General features: G+C 41.1%; 1 long non-coding RNA gene across 1 annotated transcript; it reads left to right on the top strand.

Moving 5' to 3' along the window:
• The first annotated feature begins 364 nt into the window (after positions 1-364).
• On the top strand, positions 365-10,372 carry LOC134298407 (uncharacterized). Its single transcript, XR_010005472.1, has 3 exons — positions 365-752; positions 2,595-2,706; positions 9,565-10,372. It is a non-coding gene; the product is annotated as an uncharacterized LOC134298407 (long non-coding RNA).
• Positions 10,373-11,322: the final 950 nt, after the last annotated feature.

Below are 11,322 nucleotides of genomic sequence, written 5' to 3'. Positions count from 1 at the left end.
CCCAAAGGTGGGCTCGTGTGGTGCGAAGGTGGGTCTGCGCCGGCCGGAAAGCCCAGCACGGGCACCAGGAGGCCCAGCGTGGCCGCCGGAAGGCCCAAAATAGAAGGAGGTGGAGAGTGGTGCCCTCCTCCCAGGACGATGGCGCCCCTGGGACGATGGCGCCACAGGCAAGTGCCTAGTTTGCCTTATGGTTGGACCGCCTCTGCCCTTAACTCTATGCTATTTGAAGTTGTGGGAGGAACTACAAACCATGTGACCAGATCTGAGAATGTTCAGAGTGAGACTCCATTTTAGAATCCATTTGATTCAGAAGTCAGTTGGAAGTCAGTTAAATCAGTTGATGTCAGCTAGAATATGACTCAGTTTGCATCAGTTGGTGTTTGCATCAGAAGTATATTACAGTATAGTTGATGTATGATGTCAGTGACTATAGTTGTGTATATTACAGTATGCTGCAGTGAATAGCCAGTTTATATTAAGTCAATGTTCAGTAATGTATTAGACTGAAGAGTGTTAGTTAACATGAAACCAATAAGCAATGTATCTGTATGTGAATACATGAAGTTTGTAAGTAAATTAACTACGTTAACTTTTAATGTAGATTACTTATTTTGGTCTCTTGAGAACATGATTTGAAAGCAATATATTTTACAGGAGAATAGATGCTTTTTGGACAACTGAAAATAACACTTCTGAAGATCTGCTATATATTTTATGCATTGGCATATCTTTGTTCCTGACAGTTCAGAGAGGTAATCACCAGACATATCAGTCTAACAGCTGAGAAACCTAAATTTCCTTGCATGAATACTAGTGAATATTTACCACTGAGGAGGAGATTGACTCAAGTGAGTTTTAAACTCTTCTCAAGAAGATCATACTTTACAAAATGTTATGATCTCTAAAAAGGTCGTGCCTTTCCAAAAGATTATGATTATTCCAAATAGTGTGAATTCCAATTAATCTCCAAAAGGGTCATGCTTACAAAAGCCTATGGAAATTCCTAGTTTTCCAAAACTTTGGGCTCCTGGAGCCTGAAGGAGTGGGACGGTACCCACTCTTCTCCCCCAGTCCCCCATTTCCCCCTCCTTTTGCCTGAGGGGCCAGCCAACAGCACAGACCTCTCAGGAGAATACTTCCTGACGTGTCAGGAGGTGTGGGCGGAGGTTGCCGCCAGGTCCTTTGGTAAGATCTGGAGGGGGAAATTGGGAACTGCGGGAGGGGGGTGGATGCCATCCCAGATCAACCTTTGGTTTATCCAGGATGGCATCTAGCCACCCCAAAGGGAAAGCCTGGGGTTGTGGGAGGGCATGGGAACAAAAACCCAGCAGGACCTGGGTTAAAAAAACCCAGTTCCTCCTGGGTTTTTGGGCCTGTGTAGAAGATCCAAGGAGTGCTGGTGTTTCAACAAACTACAACTCCAGTGTAGACTCATATAATGTATTGGACTGCATTATTTGAGTCTACACCGGCCATATAAGGCAGTTTCTAATAACGTTCCATGTAGTCATGCCGGCCACATGACCTTGGAGGTGTCTATGGACATCGGCAGCTCTTCGGCTTAGAAATGGAGATGAGCACCAACCCCCAGAGTTTGGCAAAACTCTGGGGGGAAACCTTTACCTTTAGATGGAGCCCAGCAGTTCCTGAGCTGGACCTGATCCTAAATAGCCTGCATATCCCCAGATGCTTAAGGGGAATTTATTAAAAGCACCCCTCAAAAGGGTGAAGAAGGGTTCAATCCATCTTGCACCCCCAAAACTGGATTTTGCCTCATAAATCACTGCCAAAGTTGTGCAATGAATTAACACATTCAACACATTTAATAACAGAACAGAACACATACAATAAAGTGCAACTAACAGATCTGCTAGAGGGGACTCTGAGGCTCCATCTACAGCTGGATGTACGCTGCCCTATATACAGCCTGGAAATACCTTATGACCTTCCTGGAGTGAGAGGATATATGAATGAAAGCTGCCCCCCTCCCCCCAGGCTGGCTGCCTTCGCCAAAGTCCACAAAAAAGATTCTGGCTTCTGAGGCTAGATCTACCCTGCCCTATATCCTAAGATCTGATCCCAGATTATCTGCTTTGAACTTTGATTAACAAAATGAATTTCAACAAGGACAAGTATAAGATACATGGAATACTGTGACCAATTCTGGGCACCACAGTTTAAAAGAGACATTGACAAGCTGGAAGGTGTCCAAAGGAGGGCAATAAAATGATCAAAGATCTGGAGACCATGTTCTATGAAGAGGGTCTTAAAGAGCTGGGTATGTTTAGCATGCAAAAGAGAAGGTTGAGAGGAGACATGATAGCCATGTATAAATATGTGAAAGGGTGTCATAAGGAAGAGGAAGCAGGCTTGTTTTCTGCTGCCCTGGAAACTAGGACTCAGAGCTATGGGTTCAAATTGCAGGAAAGGAGATTCCACCTGAACATTAGGAAGAACTTCCTGACTCTATGAGCTGTTCAACAGCGGAACTCTCTGCATCAGAGTGTGGTGGAAGCTCCTTCCTTGGAAACTTTTAAACAGACTGGATGGCCATCTGGCAAGGATACTTTGATTGTGCTTTTCCTGCATGGCAGGGGCTTGGACGAGATGGACTATGTGCCAAGTAAATAACTGCCAAACGGAAACTATGAGAAATGATGTTCATCCGTGGGCCAATTTATACCTATCCAAATTGGCTCTTTAATGGTAAGTTATTTGGAAAACCAGCAACTGATGCAATTAAGCACAATTACATAAGAACCCCTGCACACTCCCAGCTGTTTGTTTATTTTACTGACCCCACCTTTTCATGTTAACGTCTCTAAAGTAGCTTGCAAGCATAACAAACTAGCAGCATATGAAAACAATTTAACAATCAAAGATCAGAGGAAAATAACAACTCAATTTTTTTTTTCAGGGATTAAAGCCAGAGCAGAGAACATTTTAAAAACAGTTAAAGAATTCTTGCGATGGCTTTTGTCTCATGCCTACTTTTATATTTCAGTTTTTCCAGCTCCAAGCAAATTTCCTAAAAGAGAACATTCCAAAAACAAAAAGGGAGGATCATCTACCCCCTTCCAGGGTTGACATTTTATTCATTCAATTTATATCCTACCTTTCTCTCAAAATGAGACGCAAGGTAACTGACAATATAGATTAAAATAATGTACCATTAAAAATCTAGTAACAAACATTTTTCAAAGCCATTGAATAAGCAATTTTATTTTTAAAACTATTATTGTTATTATTCCCTTTATTTATATCTCACCTTTTCCCTGTGGGGACTCAAGGCAGCTAACAACTACACAATTTGGTCACAATTTAAAACAAACTGAACACAAAAATTCAAAAAAGACACTTTAATAGTACAGTGTGGATTTGGGTTAAAATACAATAAATACAATTAAAATGACATTTAAAACTCACAATTCCACTGACAGAAAATAAGAATATTATCTAAAACATCTTATAAACTAGAGTGGCTATGTTTTGTGTGACAGCTGTAAAAATAAGGAAGCAGTTTGTGGATCATTTTAGCAGATAAAGTTTTAATTTACTCATTTTATTACCCATGCCCACAGATTTTATAAGTGTCACATATGAAGCCATGTAGATAGATTGACTCCATATTATGGAACCTCAGAAGGATACCATGGTCAATGGGATCGAAAGCCACTGAAAGGTCCAGGAGAACTAACAGGGACACACTCCCCTGTTCTGTTCTCTGTGTATATCATCCACTAAGGTGACCAAAGCTGTCTTTGTCTTATAACCAGGCCTGAAACCAGACTGAAATTGATCTAGATAATCTGCTTCATCCAGGAACCCTTTGAGTTGTGAAGCCATCACATGCTACAGTACCTTGCTCAGAAATGGGAGATCGGAGATTGGTCTGTAGTTGTCAAGTACAGTTAAAGGTTTCTTTAAAAGAGCCTCCTTGAGGCCTGCCGTAGTGCAAGGAGGCATCGATCACTTCCCTGACCCGCTAATTCATCTATTTAATTACACTTGAAACACAAAGTGAATCTACACTGTAGAATTAAGACAGTATGGCACCATTTTAATTGCCATTGCTCGATGCTATGGCATCATGGGAGTTGTAGTCCGTTGAATGACCAGCACTCCTTGGCACAGAAGACTAAAGACATTTGTAAAACTACAACTTCTAGGATTCCATAGCTTTGAGCCAGGGCAGTGTATATAGTCAGAGATGATAAAAGTAAAGTATGTGCCATTAAGATATCCTTCCACCACTGTGATATTTTCCATGTCATGGAACATTTCATGACGCAACTAGTAGAGAAGAAGTGGAAACAATTCCCCTTGTGGGACAACAACTTGTAATTTACAGAGGTCCTTTTCTGCAACCTGGCTGGAGGGTTAATACGTGACTCATACCAGGAACAAAAAAGTCCCTGCTCCATTCTATAATGAGCATTTTGAGCATAATTTGGAATTATGCACACAAGAATTTGGAATTTGATTGTGTGTATTTTATAGGTTGTTTTTTAGCGGGGTTGGAACAAAACTATCTAATGCATACTTATTCAGAATTAAGTCCTACCACAATCAGTGGAGTTTACTCCATAAGAAGTCTGTTTATGGGTACAACCTTAGGGTTTGAACTGAATAAGCACCCAACACTTCTATTTCTAGGCACAATTCCAAGGGATCTACCTATAAAGCTTCAGTGCCAGACTACCCATGATTGCCCATGTCTTGAGATCTTGAGAGCCCTTTTCTCTGTCTTTCCACATGCTCAGATACATATGGTGGGAACATGGGAAAGAAGGCCTTCTCAGTAGCTGCCCCAGCTTTGGAACCCAATTCCAGACTAGCATCCTCGTTGCTATCCTCTCATAGGCAGCGGATAACCTTTTTGTTTCATCAAGCCTTTGAGAGGTGACTGCTGGGGGGATGGCTTTTCATGAGCTGTGTTACTTATATTTATTGTTCTTTTCAATGCTTACATCTTAATTTATTTTACTTTATTGACAATAAGATTATATTTTTAACCTTTGCATGATGATGTAATTTTTGAGCTGTTAAACTACATTGAGTTCCAGATGGGGAGAAAGGCAGGATAAAAATAAATGAATTTATGGTGCTGAGGTGAAGGAGAAGAAACAGAAGAGAGAGAAAGAAGAAGGGGGAGGAGAATTGTGTTTTTTTTTCATGTGTCTTAAACTTCTTGTACTGAATAGGGCATTAGACAATATGATCTCCAAGATCCCTTGATGAAACTTTACTTCTCTTATGAAGCCTTTCCTCTCATTTATAAGCCTTTCCTTCCTCTAGAGACCGGCCTATCTGCATTGAAAACATACCTAAATGAAGACTTGCCAAAAATTTATAATCAACTTAGAAAATCTGATTTCAGTAAAAGTTAAGTGTCCAGGATGTCTGTTGTTTTTGAAACTGACTTCATTCAGACTTCCTATGAGTACTTAAGTCCTGACCTTATAGCTGTTGACTTGGTAAAGCATGTTTGCTTCCATGGAACACCCAAGTAAATATGCTGAGGATTGCAGCTGTAATCTGCAATGCATCTAGCACCAGCGCTTCATCTGTGCTCTTGGAGAACAGACAAGCTATGTGTTATCTCTATGCTTAGAATGGAAGGCAATAAAGAAAGCATGCCTTTGCTGGAGAAAGAGAACAGGAGGCAATTTACAATGCATGCCATTGTCCATTCCAAGCAGTTACTACCAACCTGTATAACAGTTCAAAAGGAAGGGGAAAGGTTCATTACTTAACCTTAAATAGGAGATGAGGAAAAGATATAGAAGAGTTAGTACCTTTAAAAAAAACCCTAAAAATACATCTGGAAAGTCCCTGTCAAGTGATTAAATATTTCCTCTTCTACTGAAAGACTTGAGTGGTTAATAGGGCTGTGCAAAACTTTGTTTGTAAATTGCTTGTCGTATCTATTTCATAAGGTTCGCACATACGAAGTGATATTAACAAAAGGCAAGGGCAGCCACACAAAAAACTTAGGATTCAAAACACTTACCTATGACTGTCAGAAGAGTTATGTAAGTTTCGTAAATGGCTACAGGTCTCCATCGCAGGTGCCACTTCTACCCCAAAAGGGCTGGATTTCTGGGTTGCTGTGAGTTTTCCAGACTATATGGCCACGTTCCAGAAGCATTCTTTCCGGGCTGGATTTCATTCCCCCAAAGGGCGCTGAGGAGGAGGGTGAGGCCGGAGTCGAGGGAGAAGCCCAGCTCCTTCCCCAAAAAGGGCAGTGAGGGGGGGGATGCCCGACTGGATGGCCAGGCAAAGAAGAAGCCCCTCTGGCACATGGCCAGCCCAGAGAAAGACAGACAGAGACCACACTCACATTGAGGTTTTAATGTGGGAAGCAAGCAGAATTCTAGGAAATGTAGCTTAGGGCAGGGTCCTTTGAATTCTCTGGCACAGGGGTCTTAACTTTCCTAAACTACATTTCCCAGAATTCTGCTTGCAATCTTGTGCCTCCTTCTCCTTTTCTTCCTCCCTGAAAGTTTTGGTGGGGGGAAACCTGTATTCGTTTTCTAAAGGGATTTCAAGATAGAAGGGGACTGTTGGGAGTTGAATCAAACCTGTAATGCAAGCAAAGTTGAGAGGCAGTAACTCCAAATTTACCTAGTAGGTTTCCTGTTGTTGTTGTTGTTTTGCTGTTGTTGTTGTTAACATTATTATTATTTCAAAGTCTGGATGGGCATCTGCTAGGGGTGGTTTGACTGTGCTTTTCCTGCCTGGCAGAAGGGGGTTGGACTAGATAGCCCCTGGGATCCTCCACTGAAATACTACTAGGTTTGTTGGTTAAAATTCCCTAAAAATCTGTGGATGTGCAAATCGTTCTGATACTTGGAGGAATGATGCTCTGGTTATAGCTCACACTCCAGAAGACAGAAGCAGAATTCAAAACGATCTTAACAAACTAGAGAGATGGGCCGAAACTAACAAAATGAAGTTCAACAGGGACAAATGCAAGATACTTCGGCAGAAAAAAATGGAATGCAAAGATACAGAATGGGGGACGATGCCTGGCTTGACAGAAGTACATGTGAAAAAGACCTTGGAGTCCTCATGGACAACAAGTTAAATATGAGCCTACAATGTGATGCGGCTGCTAAAAAAGCCAACGGGATTTTGGCCTGCATAAATAGGGGTATAGCATCTAGATCCAGGGAAGTCATGCTCCTGTTGTCGACCGCGTTTTAGGGGATCGGGCCCTTAAGGAGAGAGCCGATCCGGTCCTTGGCGGAGCCAATAGGAAAATATGAGCCGCAATACAACCTGAAGCCGAAATGAAGAAGGTCCGCCAAAGTTGAAGGAAAATCCGCCAAGGAGTCTTTATTGAGCGATTCAGCTGAAAAGGACTCTAGTAGTGATCATTCAGTCTACTAGGGTACCATATTATCAAAATAAAGCCATATTTATACAAAATTTCAGTCTGACAGCCCTTTGAATTTCCCGCCCCGCTCCCCCGCCCTCCTGATCGTTGATAGGCTAGAAGGTTGAACAAGGCGGGCTTTCGTTTCCCGCCTTGCTCTGTTGGCCCAATAGGAAGCTGCTTTTTGTCTCTACTCGAGCCAATCAGGAAGGAGAAGGCGGGAGTTATTGAAACAATGAAGTGACAGAGCAGGAAAAGATCGGATTAATTCCTGCTAGGCCGATTTCTAAAGGGATTAATGGCAGCAATCAAGGAATGTCCGGGTTTCTGTCACGTATACAGATTTTAGATATGCCTTGGGGTGTCAGGGGTGGAAGTAGTGATGGGTGGTAATGAGCCATATTTACAGGCTCTGTAGGGCGCCTTCCTGAGGTGTCCTGGTTTTTCCTTTGGATGAGATATGACAATGTTTGCCTTGGGGCGAATCACCTTTAGGTCAATACTCCGAATTCGGCGACTCAAGCCCTATATTGTCCATGCAATCTGAATTTGATTGGGTTAAGCGGTGGCAGATTATCCTTTTGTTTTTGGGAAGGGAAGCCTGGGTCATAGAAAATGGGACACGTTCTGGGGTTCAGGTTGAGTTCAAAATATCTCCTATTTGATTTCATGACTTGGCAATTATATGAAATAAAATGAAAAATAAAATAAAGTTGGAATATAAACCCTGCTGGGAAAAATACATATTTTCCGGGGATCCCAAAGAGTACAAATACATATAGGCAGATAGATAGATTTCATGGAAATAAGGGAGAATCCATAAAAGTGAGTTACATTGCATAAGGGGGAATCATGAATGATATAAACAATTGAAAATATTTGATAAGAACGAAGTTCATAACATCTGTGGAACCCAATATGGAAATTCATAAAAGTGGAGTTTTAGCAGCATGATTTTACAATTCATGAAGTTGTTATCTCTTGCCTCAGGGTGCAGGGATAATCCACAGTAAACTCCAGTAAAAAGTCTCAATCACCTTCTACTATAAATATATGGAATATAGAACATAAAGTCTTGATTTTTGAACTATCTTTTACAAAGTCCTGGGGGGGGGGGTGGTCACCTCGATCACACTCCCCCTCTATTCTGCCTTGGTCAGACCACACCTGGAATACTGCGTCCAATTCTGGGCACCTCAATTGAAGGGAGATGTTGACAAGCTGGAAAGCGTCCAGAGGAGGACAACTAAAATGATCAAGGGTCTGGAGAACAATCCCTAAGAGAAGCGGGTTAAAGAACTGGTCCTGTACAAATATGTGAGGGAAGTCATAGGGAGGAGGGAGCAAGCTTGTTTTCTGCTGCCCTGGAGACTAGGACATGGAACAATGGCTTCAAACTATAGGAAAGGAGATTCCACCTGAACATCAGGAAGAACTTCCTCACTGTGAGAGCTGTTCGGCAGTGGAACTCTCTGTCCCAGACTGTGGTGGAGGCTCCTTCTTTGGAGGCTTTCAAGCAGAGGCTAGATGGCCATCTGTCAGGGATGCTTTGAATGCGATTTCCTGCTACTTGGCAGGGGGTTGGACTGGATGGCCCATGAGGTCTCTTCCAACTCTACTATTCTATGATTCTATGTTGTATCATTGAAAACAGAAATTCAAGGAGATAGCTCTTGTAGGGTTTTTTTTAAAATAAAAAACATTTAAAAATTCCCAAAAATCAGTGCATAAGTGAAATGTTCTGAATCTTTGGTGCAGGGGTAAAACAGTGGTAAATGTGTTCTAACCATTGTAGCAAGTTTCATCTCAATAGCCCTAAAAATTAGGGAGAAAGGGGCCTCAGAAACTCTCTCTCCTTAAGCTATTATTTAACAAAAAAGTACCTGAAATTTTGTTATATCAATATAGTTACAATATGGACCCCAATGATATTTTATAAACACTTTAGAAACTATTTGCCCTCCCCCAATTAAGTAATGAGTATTGAAACATTGTTTTCATTGATCATACAGGTCTGGTGGTTTATAACTATACTTTTTGCTTCTTCTGTTGAATGGTATATAAGACACATTGTTGTGTGCTTTCAAGTCATTTCCAACATATGGTATCTCTAGGGTGAACCTACCATGGGGGTTTCTTGGCAAAATGTGTTCAGATGAGATTTGCCTGTTTCTTTTTCTTAGGCCGAGAGAGTGCAGCATGCCCAAGGTCACCATCCATTGATTCAAACCCTGGTCTTCAAAGCCAATGTTCAATCCACTACACCATGCTGGAATCAGACACATACCTTCTAACATTTCACAAATGAAAACCAGGACACCTATGGCCAAGCAACATCTGCAAGTAGTCAACATGAGGAATAGAGGGTGAGAAATAAAACCAAGTAAATAAATTTGGTGCTTATCACACTCTATTAGTTGTTTCAGGTCGTTCTGTTTGAACTTCATTTTTCCTATGTTTATAAACACAACTTTTCAAACCATCACTGTATTTGTGTTTCAGTGGCATTAGTTCTAGTGTTTGCTTTTTTTTTCACAAGTGCAATACAAGACCATTTACATCAACCTGTTTTATTAGTTTTTTTTTTAAATGAACCTATAGGAAGCCATAATTATGAAATTGCACAATTATGTAATGGCGCAATTATGGAACCCCCACTCATTTTCCAGATTGGGAAGATGACCACATACTGCAACCGTTCCAAAACCATTTTTCTGTACTTTTCCAGAAAAGGAACACCTGCCTAGTTCTCCTTTTGTATATTACTCTTAACATTCTAGCTTATTTACTCTTTATTTACTTTTTAAACTCTGTTGTTTCTCTGTAGAATTACATTAGTACTGCACTCCTACACTACACTACCATTAAAAAATAGGGAAATACTGAAAAACAAATAACAAATGTACTGTAGTGCTCTTGGGAGCTCTTAAGTGTCCTTCTAACCCAACCACTGGAAGCAATCTGGTGTTTCTGTGCTGGAGAAGAGAAAAATGAAATCACACTGTGCCCACTATGCTCCCATTATTACAGTGAAGTGAAATGAGGTGTTCCTGCCTAAAGTGGTCATGAGACCATAGGAGGACATTAATGGATTATTTCAAGTAGGAATAGTATTGATTTCCAAATGGTCTTACAGAAATACAGCACAGTATGTGGTACAATGTCGTGTGCTACGTTATAGACAAAGTCAGAATGAAGGCACTACAATTGCCATGTGATTGTGGATGCATCTACACTGTAGAATTAACACAGTTTAACACCACTTTATCTGCTGTGGCTCAATGCTATGAAATCATGGGAGTCATAGTTTTACAAGTTATTTAGCCTTATCTGCCAAAGAGTGTTGGTACCTCATCAAACTACAATTCCCACGATTCCATAGCATTGAGCCATGGCAGATAAAGTGGTGTCAAACAACATTAAATCAATTGTGGATTGGTGATTCTCAACCTGGGTCCCCAGATGTTTTTATCCTACAACTCCCAGAAATCCCAGCCAGTTTACCAGCTGTTAGGATTTCTGGGAAGTGAAGGCCAAAAACATCAGAGGACCCCAGGTTGAGAGCCACTGGTATAGATGCACCCTGTGTTGTTAGGCGATGTAATATGCTCCTTTACTCTCCATGTGTAACAAACTTTCAGTGAAGTGAGCAACCATGTCCCACACCTTCACATATTGTCTCCAAACAAAACACATCCAGTTCCTTCCGCTTTTTGTGAAAGGAACTTGTTTTCCAAGTCATTGATCCTCTTTCTTGTTCTCCTTCAAGCCAGTTCCAGTTTGTTTACATTGCAATGAAAGGACAAACTCATACACAGTACTTCAGAGAGCAGAAGAATGTTGTAGTAGTAGTAGTAGTAGTAGTATTTCCTGTGAAGTAATCAAAACCAGAAGCTATGGTTCTATTAATGCAAGCACAATCACATTAGCCTTTGTTGCAG

Source organism: Anolis carolinensis, chromosome 4 (genome assembly GCF_035594765.1).
Source record: "Anolis carolinensis isolate JA03-04 chromosome 4, rAnoCar3.1.pri, whole genome shotgun sequence".
NCBI lineage: Eukaryota > Metazoa > Chordata > Lepidosauria > Squamata > Dactyloidae > Anolis > Anolis carolinensis.
Note: the sequence above shows the minus strand (reverse complement) of the source record. Positions and strands in the feature narration are given on the sequence as shown.